The sequence below is a fragment of the Notamacropus eugenii genome, chromosome 4 (genome assembly GCF_028372415.1).
Source record: "Notamacropus eugenii isolate mMacEug1 chromosome 4, mMacEug1.pri_v2, whole genome shotgun sequence".
Classification (NCBI taxonomy): domain Eukaryota; kingdom Metazoa; phylum Chordata; class Mammalia; order Diprotodontia; family Macropodidae; genus Notamacropus; species Notamacropus eugenii.
The window spans coordinates 381,244,209-381,259,008 of NC_092875.1; the positions used below are offsets into that span (position 1 = coordinate 381,244,209).

Consider the following 14,800-nt stretch of genomic DNA (forward strand, 5'->3'; position numbering starts at 1 on the left):
CTTCCCATAATACTATGGGGAAGACACCTGCTTACACAATTAGGGGTAAGATTAACAACAAATTTTTGAACGGGTCCATTGATGACAGTGCCATGAGAATCCCACCACCAAAATTACGATGGATCTCGGATGAGCCCATCTGGGTGGATCAATGGACCCTAAAATATGAAAATCTCACGGCCCTGAAAGACCTAGTACAAGAACAGTTAGAGTTAGGGCACATTGAGGAATCCTTTAGTCCTTGGAACTCTCCCGTATTTGTCATAAAAAAGAAATCTGGAAAATACAGAATGTTGACTGATTTGAGAAAGATCAATGACATCATGCAGATGATGGGTGCTTTGCAGCCAGGTTTGCCATCACCCAATGCAATTCCCAGCACTTATAAACTTTGGATGATTGAAATCAAGGATTGTTTTTACAGTACTCCTGTTCATACTGAGGATAAGGAAAGGTTTGCATTCTCTGTACCCAGTGTCAATCTACAGGAGCCATACCATCGTTACCAATGGAAGGTACTACCCCAAGGAATGAAAAACAGTCCCACAATTTGTCAGTGGTATATAGACAAGACATTACACCCAGTCAGGAAAAGATTTCCCCAGGTGTTGATACTCCATTATATGGATGATATCTTAGGAGCTCATGATAACATTGGAATCTTAGAAATGACATTGCAAATGATAGAGAGAGAATTCCTTAGACAGGGCTTAAGAATAGCATCTGATAAGATACAGAAAGACCTGCCTATACACTACTTAGGACACACCATATTAGAACATCAAATTCATATTAAATCACCAGCAATAGATGTGTCTAAAATCAAGACTCTCAATCATATGCAAAAGGTGATAGGAGAGCTTCAGTGGATCCGACCACAATTAAGAATACCTACAGGTGAATTACACTCATTATATGACATGCTGAAAGGAGATCCTGACTTAAATTCACCACGAGAATGGACTCCTCAAGCGTTGGAGTGCATCTCCAAAATTCAAACAAAAATTGTAGAGGCTAGCACCAGAAGATATGTACCAATAGAAAGTATGTATATCTCTATCCTTTTCACTGTGGAACTTCCCACAGGATGCCTTCACCAAAAGGAAGGAGTATTAGAATGGATACACTTGAAGAGAGTACACAACAGGTCTTGTGTCCCTTACTGTGTACTAGTCGCACAAGTGGTTTACAAGGCAATTCAGAGAGTGAAGAAACTGATAGGAAGAGATCTTGATGCCATCTACTGTAGATACACTACAGAACAAGTAGAGAAATGCTGTACAGAATACCTAGAATTGCAAGTCATTATTAATCAAAACTTCAAAACAGGGAACATAAATAAGGCTCTAAGCATATACCAGGAAACACCATGGACATGGGCCAAGAAACACCAGGACACTCCAGTTATAGGAAAGAATGTATTTACTGATGTCACAAAATTAAATAGAGCAGCCACAATGGTTGCAGGTATATAATACTCCATTCTCATCCACCCAAAAGAACGAACTAATTGCAGTCTGAAAGGCTTTAGAAATTGATGAGCCTATCAATGTCATTACTGACAGTAGATATGTAGCTGCACTTATACCAGACCTAGAGACTGCTTGCATATCAACTCAATTAGAAATTGGACAGTTACTAGCAGAAGTCCAAAACACCATAAGAGGACGTATGTTCCCATTCCACATTTTACATACAAGATCACACTCCAATCTACCAAGGCCTCTAGCAGAAGGAAATGAGGTTGTGGATCAAGTAGTGTCAGGAGGTGTATACCTAGAAACCACTGAGGAAGCTCAGCAGGCTCACAATAAGTTTCATATATCAGCAAAATCATTAAGACATTTATATAAACATACTAAGAAAGAGGCCCGAAAGATTGTAAAATCATGCACAGCATGCATTCCTTTCCAGACACTGATGCCATGCAGAGTGTACAGTCCTAAGGGATCACATCCTAATGATATCTGGCAAATGGATGTGACTCACATAGCTTCATTCGGGAGGCTTGAATATGTTCATGCGTCTATAGACACTTTCTCTGGTTTCATCATGGCTACTTTACGCACCAGAGAGGCAGTTAAGGACGTGTGTAGTTTTTGCTGCCCATGGCGTCCCACGACTATTAAAGACTTATAATGGCCCAGAATACACTGCTTCGGCCTTCCAAAAATTTCTCTCAGAATTTGGAATCTCTCATGTGACTGGGATCCCCTATAACCCCACAGGACAAGCCATAGTAGAACGTGCAAACCGCACCATAAAACAATATGTCCAAAAACAAAAACAGGGAGCTTTGGGACCCAGGTCCACGGCACATGATCAATTAAAATTGGCACTTTACACAATCAATTTTTAAAATTCAATGAGTACAGTCTTACATCTGCCATGAAATACATGGTCAGCTCAGACTGACTGCTAGAACACATACCATAATAACATGGGGCAAGGGTTATGCTTGTATCTTTACAGGAGACAAGGAGATCTGGGTACCAGTGAAAAGACTACAGGTCGTACAGCACCAGGAAGAAATCACAGGGATTCTGCCAGAGAAAGAAGAAGAAACTACAACACCTGAACCATGAAATTTGTCAGCTGCATCTTACTGCTTCTAACAGTGAGCCAGGCCGAGGACCAGTATTGGACCTTTGGACATTAGTAGACATTTCAACTTTACAGGACTGGTGAAGGGCTATCCTTGGTGTTCGCACAAATAATGTACCAGTGGTATTTAGGGAACAATTGAGGATGGATCACGAATTCTATCAGGCCATTCTAATGTTATAAAATGATGTAATAGCTATTAGAGATGAACTGCAGGCCATAGAAACACAATTGGCTTTAAGATGTGATTACAGATATCGTCATTTTTGCATGATGAACAAATTGTACAATGATACTGAATTTAATTGGGAAGAAATAAGAGCTCAGTTGCATGGTTTAACACTCACCAACATTTCTAGTGAAATGAAACTGTTGGAAAAGTTGGCATTGGATATAAATACTCAAGGGACAAAAAAGTTAATGCTTGAAAATTTTGTTTCAGACATGATGCAACTTTTTGGTCATTCCAACTCATTTTTTAATTGGCTAAGTCCATTGTTGTCAGGAGGTATTGTTATCTTGATTTTTATATGTGTCGTACCAGCATGTCTCAAATGTGCCCTACAAACGTTAAAAGATACCGTGTGGATGCTTACTGAAAATCAATTTAAGTTGAGAGAAGTACAAACCCGTGAAGGTCATCAGGTCTAAAACAAAAAGGGGGAGTTGTAAGGGGTGCTGACCGCCACACCATCTGGGATGCCACACTGATGGACATCAGGTAAACTGAGTCCGGTGCAGGGAAGGGTGAACCAGATGGCGCTGGAAGGGACAGCCCCACCCTTGGTTTGTTTTTGTCACTATAGTTCCAGCTGGTGTTCATTACTATAGCTTCGGGTTTGTTTGTGTGTGTTACCATGGTTTACTGGGCTAGCTGGCAGAGACTATATAATCAGAATGCTTGCTTGAATAAATCGGAGTTGCTTCATGACCCGCTCTCCTACCTCATTCTTTTACTCACGAGCTCCACAGGAAGACGAGCAGCCTGCTGGCCAGACATAAGAGTTGTTCCTCTTGGTAAGCTATGCCGTCACCATAGCATATTATGTTTTGTTTTCTTTTATGGTTTTTCCCATTCATTTTAATTGTTCTTTGAAACATGCATTTAATAGGAAAGTATGTGTAGAATGTATATAAGATTGTTCGGTATCTCAGGATGTAGTGGGGAAGAAGCGGGAATAAGGGGGATGTTGTGGAAAGAATTTTTGGATATATGGAAGCGATTGTCAAAAACTGAAAAGAAATAAAATAATTACAAAAATAATTTCCTTTCTTTAGTGAATTATTTTAACATAAATTTATTTTCCTTTTTCAGCGTTCACTTCCACAAGAATTTGAATTCCAAATTTTCTCCCCACCATTCCCCTCAACAGTCTCTAGGACAGTGCACACCCTAGCCACCATTTTCCGTAGTCTGTCCTCCTGTCTATCTCCTCGTCTCTTCCATAGTCCTACCCTCTATTTTACTGTTGGGCAAGATGGATTTCTATAACCCATTATCTGTACATCGTATTTCCTCATTGCATGCAAAAACAGTTTTTAACATTCATTTTTAAAGCATTGAGTTTCATATTCTTTGCTTTCCTCCTTCCCCACCCACCTCCATTGAGAATTCAAGCAATTCGACATATGTCACACATATGTAGCCATGAAATACATTTCCATAACAGGTATGTTGTGAAAGAATAAGCGCATTTCTTTCTTTCCTATGCTGCCCTCCGTTTGTTCCATTCTCTCCCTTGACCTGTCCTGCAACAATATAGTATGTTTGTGATTATCCCTACTTGATCAGAACCATGCTTTTACACTGCCATCTTTGTTTTGTTCCTTCTCTTTCATGAATTTTTGTATGTCCTTCTTCCTTTGACTTTATTGTTTCCTCTGTAAATTTTCCAACGTTGTTTATTCTTTCAAGTAATTTGTTACTTTATTCTCTAGGATTCTCTAAGTATATCATCATATCATTTTCAAAGAGTGATAACTGAATTCCTTCTTTGCATATTATAATTTCTTCCATTTCTTTTTCTTGTCTTATTGCTAAAGCTGACATTTCTAGTACCATATTGAATAACAGTGCAGATAATGGTCATCCTTGTTTCACACCTGATCTTATGGGAAATGCACCTAGCTTGGCTCATTACATATAATGCTTTCTGATGGTTTTAGGTAGATACTGCTTCCTATTTTAAAGAAGTTGCCATTTAGTCCCATGCTCTTCAGTGTTTTCTATTAGAATGACTGTTGTATTTTGTCAAAAAGCTTTTTCTGTATCTATTCAGATAATCATATTGTTTGTGTTAGTTTTGTTGTTGATATGATCAATAATGCTGATAATTTTCCTAATACTGAAGTAGCCTTGCATTCCTGGTATACATGCTACCTGATTGTAATATACTATTCTCATGATCAGTTGTAATCTTTTTACTAATATCTTGTTTAAAATTTTTGCATCTATATTCATTAGGGAAATTAATCTACAATTTTCTTTCTCTGTTTTGACTATTCCTGGGTATTTGTGTTATAAAAAACACTTGGAAGGACTCCTTCTTCTCCAATGTTCCCAAGTAATCTATATAGTATTGGAATTAACTATTCTTTTAGTGTTTTATACAATTTCCTTGTAAATCCATCTGGCAATGGAAATTTTTCCCATGGAGTTCACTGATGGCTTGTTCAATTTACTTTTGTGAGATAGTATTTAGCTCCCTCTTCTGTGAATCTGGGCAATTTATATTTTTTTCAATATTCATCCGTTTCACTAAGATTGTCAAATTTATTGGCAAAGTCACATCTAATTATAGATTTAATTTACTTCTCATTGGAGATGAGTTCACCCTTTTAGTTTTTAATATTGGTAATTTGGTATTCTTTTTTTAATTAAATTGACTAAAGTTTATCAATTACATTTTTTCATTAAAGCAATTCTTAGTTTTACTTATTAGGTCAATAGTTTTCTTAGTTTTAATTTTATTAATACCTCCTTTGGTTTTCAATATTTCTAATTTGGTATGTATTTGGAGATTTTCCATGTGTTTTTTTTTCTACCTTTTTCCACTGTATGCCCAATTCATTGATCTACTCTTTATTTTATTCATATAGGCGTTCAATGATATAAAAATCATCCTAAGAATTCTGTTCTCAACATCCCATATGTTTTCGTAGGTTGTCTCATTTTTGTCACTCTCTTGAATGAAGTTTTTGATAGTTTCTATGATTTTTTTTGTATAACCCACATGTTCCTTAAAATTAGATTATTCTGTTTCCAGCTACTTTTTGCTCCATCTTTCCATGCCTCTTTATTACATATAGTTTTTATTGCATCATAATCTGAAAAGGATGCATTGTCTATCTGCCTTTCTGCATTAGATCGTGAGGTTTATTTGCTCCAATACACGGTCAGTTTTTATGTATGTGCCATGTTCCTCTGAGAAAAAGGTGTATTTCATTCTTTGCCCATTTATTATATTCACTTTATCCAGAGTTTTATTCATCTCCTTAACTTCTTTCTTTGTTACTTTGATGTTGGAGGTGTAAGCTCAGTTCCATGTGGACAGTCTCGGGCAGGTAAAGGTGAGGACTTCTAAACCTTAGAGTTCTAAACCTTAGAGTTCCCCCAGGGAACAGCTGGGAATTGAGGTGTGAGACCCGGGCTATCTCGTGCGTCTCTGCCTCTTCTCTGTGGGATACGTGGTGAGAGAGAGCATCCCCGCCCTCGAGATTGGCCCGGGGTCTGAGCACACCTATTGTTGTCTAACAGGCGTGGTATTCAGGTGCAAACTATGTGGCGGGAGAGCTTAAGTAGGGTCAGGAAAGCCTGAAGGCGCTCTTAGCGCTGAGGGGCCCTTAGAGGACAGAAGGCCCCTCTTCCCTCTCTCCTCTCTTCTCTCTTCCCTCTCCCCTCTCTCCCTCTTCCACTTCCGCTTCCGCTTCCATTCTCTTACTGTAAGATCTTTGCCTCCTGGGGAGATTCCTCTTTCCTCAGGAAGAATTCCCCCTGCACATGTAACCAAGACCCTGAATAAAGCCTAACCCTTGTTCGACTCTGGAAAGTCTCTTCTCTCATATGTTTATCCGGTTTGGCCAGCTGAAAACCTGCGATAGGTAAGGTAAGACTTGGGTAGCCCTTAGGCCTCTAGGCCTGGCACTTTGAGTTTAGATTTATCAAGTTCAGAGAGGGGGTCGTTGAATTCCCCCACTAATATAGTTTTGCTGTCTATTTCTTCCTGTAACTCCCTAAATTTCTCCTCTAAGAATTTAGATGCTATACCACTTGGTGCATATATGTTTAGTAATGATATTGCTTCATTGTCTATTTTGCCTTTAAGTTGGATATAGTTTCCTTCTTTATCTCTTTTGATTAGATCTATTTCTGTTTCTGCTTCTTCTAAGATTAGGATTTCTACCCCTGCTTTTTTACATCAGCTAAAGCATAGTAAGTTCTGCTCCAAACTTTTTTCATTACTCTGCATGTATCCTCCTGTTTCAAATGTGTTTCTTGTAAACAATATATTGCAGAATTATGGTTTTTATTCCATTCTGCTATCAGCCTCTGTTTTATGGGAGAATTTATCCCATTCACACTCACAATTATGATTACTAATTGTGTCTTTCTCTCCATCCTATTTCCCCCAGTGTCAAATACAGATCTTTATAATGCCCATTTTGCAAATTAGGGAAACTGAATAAAAAACGTTGTGGCTTATCTTGGAGAGATATCACATAGTAATGTAAATCACATAGTAATATAATAAACAGCCTGTGCCTCTCTTTTACTTTGCGGATTCAATACACATTTCTCTAGTATTTAAAACCCTTCCAACCTGGCTCCACTACTTTCCCATACTTATTCATTACTCTTCCCAATTCCTGCAGTTTAGATGAACTGGACTTCTTGCTATTCCTTCCACATGATATTCCCTTTCTCATCCCCCTGCTTTTACAAAGGATATATTCCCTCCATTCCCCATCATGCTCCCTGCCTCTTAGAATCCCGAACTGAAACAATATTTGGTACAGGAGGCCTTCGCCATTCCCCATGTACTTGTTGTTCTCCCTGATAGAATGGAAGCTCTTTAAGGGCTGTTTCCTGTTTGTCTTTGGCTCCCTAATGCCAGGCACGGTGCCTGGCATATAATAGGAGCTTAAATGCTTATGAATGATTGGTAGAACTGTGTGTCTTGCCCACAAGTCCTAAATGAATATTGAATTAGTCACAGAATCAGAAAAAAAAACCCTGCATTTTTGAGCTCTAAGTCTCATATGTTCCACTAGATAACACTGTTAATGTAGAACGTTATTAGAGCCAAATTGTAAAGAAAGAGGAGAAACAATTTTTTTCCCCCCAGTGCACTGACCTCTAGGGAAGGCCATACCATTCCAATCAGAACCTCTTTTTCCTACATGGAATTTTATTAATCTCAAAGACTTTTGATCTGCTATTCAGTCAGTGGAGAGGTATGATTCAGTAAATACTTTATGCATCTAGTATGTGCCAAGCATAGTTCTAAGCAATGAAGATGCAATTAATAAAATGAAATGCAAATCTTGCCCTCAAGGACCTCAGCACAGGGGCATTTGGAACCAGGTTAAGCAGTAGATACTGAATGGAGTTGGCTAAAAAGACCAGATTCTGTCCTGTATAAAGGAAGGCACTGGGAGGAGTTCCGTATTCTATCCTCTGGCCCTTCAGTTCTAGAGAAGGGGGCTTGAAGAAATTGGTATCAATCAAAGCTTGAATTAGTATGTTGTGGTGAGATTAGACGTGATGTCAGGGAAGGGGGGGGCAGAGTCAAGTTGGTAGAGCAGAAGAATTCACCTCTAAAAGCTCTCCCCTCACAACCTATAAAATACCTGTAAAAACGATTTTAAACAAATTCTACAGCAGTAGAAGCCACAAAATGACATATTGAAAGAGATTTCCAGCCCAAGGCAGCCTGGAAGGTTGACAGGAAAGGTCTACTTCATCAGTCTCATAGTGGAGCACAGCTCAGCCTTGGCCACGCCAGGGCAGGGAGAGGAATGGAGCAGGTTTCAAGCCAACACCACCAGAGCTGGGACTCCCAGATGCCTCAACCCACAAATGAAAAAGGAAGCTTCAAAGGTCAATGATAAATCTCTTTCATCTGGGTGAGAAAGGAAAGCAGCTGTTTAATCCCAGCTCCAGGTGCAGCAGCTTGCATTGCTGGAGTCCAGTGCTAAAGACCCTAGGGGAACTGAGCTGTTGATATGGGTCTCAGCCCTGAGTGTTGGTCATGGGGCGAGGAGGAGCATTGTCTGCTGTGGTGGAGCTGGTGGCGACTCTGGAGTGGCAACTGTATTGGAACATCCTGGGCAGAAAAGAGTACTTATAGTTGTTCCCAGACCAGAGCGCAGGTCAGAAGAAGGGTAAACTCCTCTCCCCTGATCGTGCCACCTTGGAGGAAATGAGAACTTAAAGGTGCCCGGAGTATACACATAGAACCCAAAAGTCAAATAACTGGCTGGAAAAAAAAAAAACCTAAAGGGGAAAAGAATAAGACAATTGAAAATTACATTCTTGGTGAGCAGATATTTTCTTCCATTTTTTTTAGATGAAGAATAACAGTGGATACCATCAGAGGAAGACATAAAAGTCAAGTCTTCTGCATACAAAAACCTCAAAAAAAATATGCAATGTTCACAGGCTATGGAAGAGTTCAAAAGGGATTTTGAAAATCAAGTAGGAGAGGTGGAGGAAAAATTGAGAAGAGAAATGAGAGAGATAAAAGAAAATCATGAAAAGTGAGTCAACAACTTGCTAAAGGGGATCAAAAAATGCTGAAGAAATTAACGCCTTTAAAAGTAGACTAACACAAATGACAAAAGAAGCCCAAAAAGGCAATGAGGAGAAGAATTCTTTGAAAAGCAAAGTTAGCCAAAGGAAAAACGAGGTTCAAAAGCTCATTGAAGAAAATAGTTCTTTAAAAATTAGAATGGAGCAGATTGAAGGTAATGACTTTATGAGAAACCAAGAAACTACAAAACAAAAACAAAAGAATGAAAAAATAAAGGGCAATGTGAAATATCTCACTGGAAAAAATGACCTGGAAAATACATCCAGGAGAAATAAATTTAAAAAAAAAATGGTTGAAAAAAGCTTAGACATCATCTTTCATGAAATTATCAAGGAAAACTGCACGGATATTCTAGAACCAGAAGGTAAAATAAATATTGAAAGAATTCAGCCATCACCTCCTGAAAGAGATATGAAAATAGAAACCACTAGGAATACTGTGGCCAAATTCCAGAGTTCCCACATCAAGGAGAAAATATTCCAAGCAGCCAGAAAGAAACAATTCAAGTATTGTGGAAATACAATCAGGATAACACAGAATCTGGCAGATTCTAGGTTAAGGGATTGAAGGACTTGGAATATGATATTCCATAAGTCAAAGAAGACTAGAATTAAAATCAAGAATCACCTACCCAGCAAAACCGAGTATAACACTTCAAGGGGAAATAATGGTCACTCAATGAAATAGAGGACTTTCAAGTATTCTTGATGTAAAGGCCAGAGCAGAATAGAAAATTTGACTTTCAAACACAAGAATGAAGATAAACATGAAAAGGTAAAGAGGAAATAGAAATAATAAAGGACTTTCTGAGCTGAACTCTTTACATTCCTACATGGAAAGATAATATTTGTAACTCTTGAAACTTTTCTCAGTATTTACGTATATCAGGAATTACAAACACAGATAGACACACACACACATACACATACACACCCATATAGACAGAGGGCACTGAGTGAACTGAATAGGAAGGGATGATATTAAAAAATAAATTTAAGGGATGAGAGATGAATATAATAAGAGGACAAAGGAAGAAATGGATTGAATCAAATTATTTCCCATAAAAAACTCAAGATAAATAATTTTCAATGGAACAGAAAAGGGAGTGGGGAGAGGGAAAAAGTAAAGCCTGGTCTCATCACATTTGACTTAAGGAGGGAATAACAGGCACCCTCAACGTGGTATGAAAATCTATCTTACACTACAAGAAAGTAGGCAATAAGGGGATAAGTCGAGTGGAGGGAGCTGATAGAAGGGAAGACAAATAAGAGGAGGGGTTAATTGGAAGTAAAAACTTTTGAGGGATGGATTAAGTCAAAAGAGAGAATAGAATAAATGGGGGCCTGGATAAGATAGAGGGAAACATAGTTAGTCTTCCACAACATTACTATTTTGGAATTCCTCAGTAAAACTACATATATGTATATATATATATATTTGTGTGTGTGTGTGTATATATATATATATATATATATACACACATATATATGTATATATATACACACATGCACACACATATATACATATATATACACACACATATATACATATATATGCATACATATGTGTCTGTATACCTATATCTATCTATATCTATATAGCTCTATGTCTATCTCCGTATCTATATATCTATATATCTATAATATATCTATATCTGTCTATCTCTCTCTATGTATATATATGTATATGTATGTATGTATAGCCTCTGTTGAATTGCTTGCCTTCTCAGTAGCGGTGGGTGGGAGTGAGGAAGGGAGAAAAGTTGGAAATCAAAATTTTAGGAAGGAATGTTGAGACTTGTTTTTCCATGTAACTGGGAAATAAGAAATACAGGTAAATCAGAATAGAAATCCATCTTGCCCTTCAAGAAAAGAGAGAAGATCGGGATAAGGTAAGGGAAGAGTGTGATAGAAGGGAGGGCAGATTAGAGAAGGGGTAATCACAATATATAGTGTTTTGGGGTGGGAGGAGGGGAGAGATGGGGAGAAAATTTGAAACTCAAAATCTTGTGGAAATGAATGTTGAAAACAAAAAATAAATATATAAGCTGGAAAAAAAAAGTGATGACTTTATCTGGGGAAGGCCATCTTTTTTACTGAAGAGCAGCAGATGATGATTGGAATGGGAGTGGGATACATGTAACCTTGTTGGCATGCTTTTCCAGTTTTCTAACCAAGCTCATATGATCCTAGGTAATTTAGAACCAGCGGGGATCTTAGAAATTATCCAATCCAACCCCTTCAATTTACACGTTAAGAAACTGAGGACCCTGAAAAGAAATGTCACTTGCCCAGGTTTACTTGGTTATATTAGTGGTGTTGAGGTTTAGTGGACCTCAGGGTCACAAAATACCAACACACCGAGCCCTACCTGGATGAATTTGACTCAAGCGTTCTATCAGTCCGATAACAACGTTTATTAAAGATCTCCCATATCAGGTAGATGCTTAAAAAGCCTAAGCATCTGTGATGAAGCAGGCCAGATAGCATCTCAGCTACATTCAATCTGAGCATTTTCATGAAGGTAAGAAGAATCTTATACACAGCAAGATCTAGAAGGGATCTAGAGTTGTCCAACTCGTCCGGGGTAACTAGAAAAGGGGTTCGGGGAGGCCAGTCAAAAGAGGTCTCCTATTGCATCCTGGGTCATCTCCAGTCATCCCGATGAATATCTGGTCACTGGATCCGGATAGGTCAGGAGGAGAATGTGAGGTAACAAAGCCAAGTGCAAGTCATGTCATTATTTCCCTGATAGCATTGTCTTCATCGAAAATGAAGGACAAACACAACAGTTTCCCCTAATTTATTGTTTAATTTCTTCCTTCCCCTACACATTAGAATTTTAGTTTTGACCACTGCTTTCCTCAGTCTTCCCTTCCTTCTATCAGCCCCCTTCCCTTTTTTCCCTTTTACCCTTACTACTTCTACCCTCCCTTTTAACCTCCCCTCCTTTTTTTCTTTTCTCTTTCCCCTCCTACTGCCTGTAGGGCAAGTTAGATTTCTATACTTAACTGGGTATGGTGTTCCCTTTTTGAACCAAATCAGATATGAGTAAATCTCAAACAATGTGCATCTCCCTCCCCTCTTTCCATCTACTATAATATGTTTCTGTGCCTCATCTTGTGATGTAATTTATCTTTTTCTGTCTCCTCCTTTTCTCTTCTCCTATTACAATCCCTGGAAATCTTAAACCCTTTCTCCTATTGTGCTCTGTCACTCTAAAATTTGTTCAGATTATCTTTTTAGAGATATATGACGTAATTTTTGGTAGAAGTAAGGCGAGTTCATGCTCTTACTCCACCATCGTGTCACCACCCCTTTCTTTTTTAAGCTACATTTTTCTTCAGTATTCTCTGTGACTTTCACTAAGCTGTTTATTCTCTTTTCATAATTTTCTTGTGTTGCTCTCACTTTTTTCTCAATTCTTCCACTACCACTCATTACTTTCCTTAGCTCTCCATGAATTCTTGTTGAGCTTGAATCCAACAGTTGTTTCTCTTTGAAGCTTTTTGCAGGGGTTTTGTTTTGTTTTTTTTTCACATTGTTGTCTTATTCTAAGTTTACATCTTGGTGTTCTTTGCCACCATAATAACTTTTTATGGTCAAATTCTTCATTGTGTTTTGCTCATTTTGCCAGCCAATTTCTTAACTTTGAACTTTATGTTAAAGTTGGGATCTCCACTTCCCCGGGGGTGGAAAACACTGTCCCAAACTTAAGGCTTTATCACTGTCCTGTTTTCAGAACCACTTCTTGGGGCCTGCATATTTTATTAGCTTCAAAGGTGGCATGATCTGGGGAGAGGTGGGGATCACTGCTTTCCTGATTTGTTCTCTGGTCTTTGCCTAGAAACCGGTCTTCTTCCTCTGTGGCCACAAGTGCTAACACTCCTTTTGGTACTGGAATTTTGACCAAGTGCCCTGCCATTCTTCAGCCTCAACCAATATTGTTTATTGTTACCTTGGAATTTTGACTAGTAAGCCTATTCTGTTGTGAGTGAGTGCTTTTCTCTATCCTTAAACTATGACGAAGAATTGTAGATTGGCAATAGAGTTGCCAGTCATTATCCATTATTTCCAGAGCCAACAAAGTGTCCCCTATAATCTCTTTCTGACGAGTTGTTCAACTCCCTTACCATTTCTCAACTGAGAGTTCCTAAAGCTGTTACTGGTTCGGCAGACTCAGCCACCTGCAATACCTGTTGCTAGAGCTACTGATACAGCACTCTGGGTTGATTCCCACCTTTTTGTCACAGACCTCTCTTATCATCTTCCTAAGGTTTTTTTAAGGCTGGAATAAATGTCTCACTCTGACCTTTTGTTCATTCTGCTGCTCCAAAATTTAATTTAAGGTATAATTTTAAAGTTGTTTGGAGAGGAATTTGTGGAGAGTTCAGTTAAGTTGATGCCTGTGCTCTGCCATCTTGACTCTACCTCTGCTTCCAGATTATTGATAACAACATATCTTTACAAAAAGACTACTGGGTATCAGATTAGCTTGTGATGGGAGACTATGGTTTCTAAATAAATTAATGATCTAAAAGTTCTTTGCAAAAGTTGAATCCATTAAGTTAACAATCTAATATGTGTACATATATACATGTATGTATATGTATGTACATATATGTATACACAGATATAGATAGATACATAGGTAATTACAGAACTACTAACAAATATTTTAGTGATCTTGGGGAAGTCATTTATGAAGACAGAGAAGGTATTATTTGAAGGTCAAATTTAATACACAATTGTCCTAGGAATTTTTGATTTCTTTGTAGTTTATTAGTACTTTTCTCCTTTACAAATATTTATGACAAGTGGTTCTTCAGTGTAAGTTTGGTAATAATTTTGCTATTTTTTATTGCATTCAACATTTTCTGACCTATAGTATAACATTTATTTTTAAACAGGAAAAAAGGATGACCTTAGGAACAACATACCTACTAAATGAACCTTGACTCTTGGTAGATTTCATATACACAATTAAATAGATATTTTGCAATCAAATAGGAAATGATATTACACTAGAAAAATAATCTGTATGACTTTGTAAAATCTAGGTAATAGATTTCTAAATCACATCCATTTACTTTTGTGACAGAATGAAACACAGAAGAAGAGGGAAAGATTGCTTCTATAAGGGCACCGTTGTGGCTTTTAACTGTCTCCCGCATCCATTACAATCAACGAATCAAGACGATGTGCTGAGACTATAATTTTTCAACCTTTTCTCATAGAAGCCCTGGTTGTTAAGATATGTCTAAGAATTTTCTAAAAGAAAGTGCATTAAAAATAAGCAGATCTAATTCATCAACGTTCAATTATTTCCTATGCTTAGTGAAACTGCAGCATAGATTATGACTCTGTGAATGAGAGACAGGATGC

At 38.0% G+C, this 14,800-nt stretch overlaps 1 long non-coding RNA gene across 1 annotated transcript in view; it reads left to right on the forward strand.

Annotated features, from left to right (window-relative positions):
• The window catches only part of LOC140501655 (uncharacterized), a 59,186-nt gene that overhangs the window by 10,386 nt on the left and 34,000 nt on the right, over positions 1 to 14,800 (forward strand). The gene's annotated exons all lie outside the window — the stretch shown is intronic.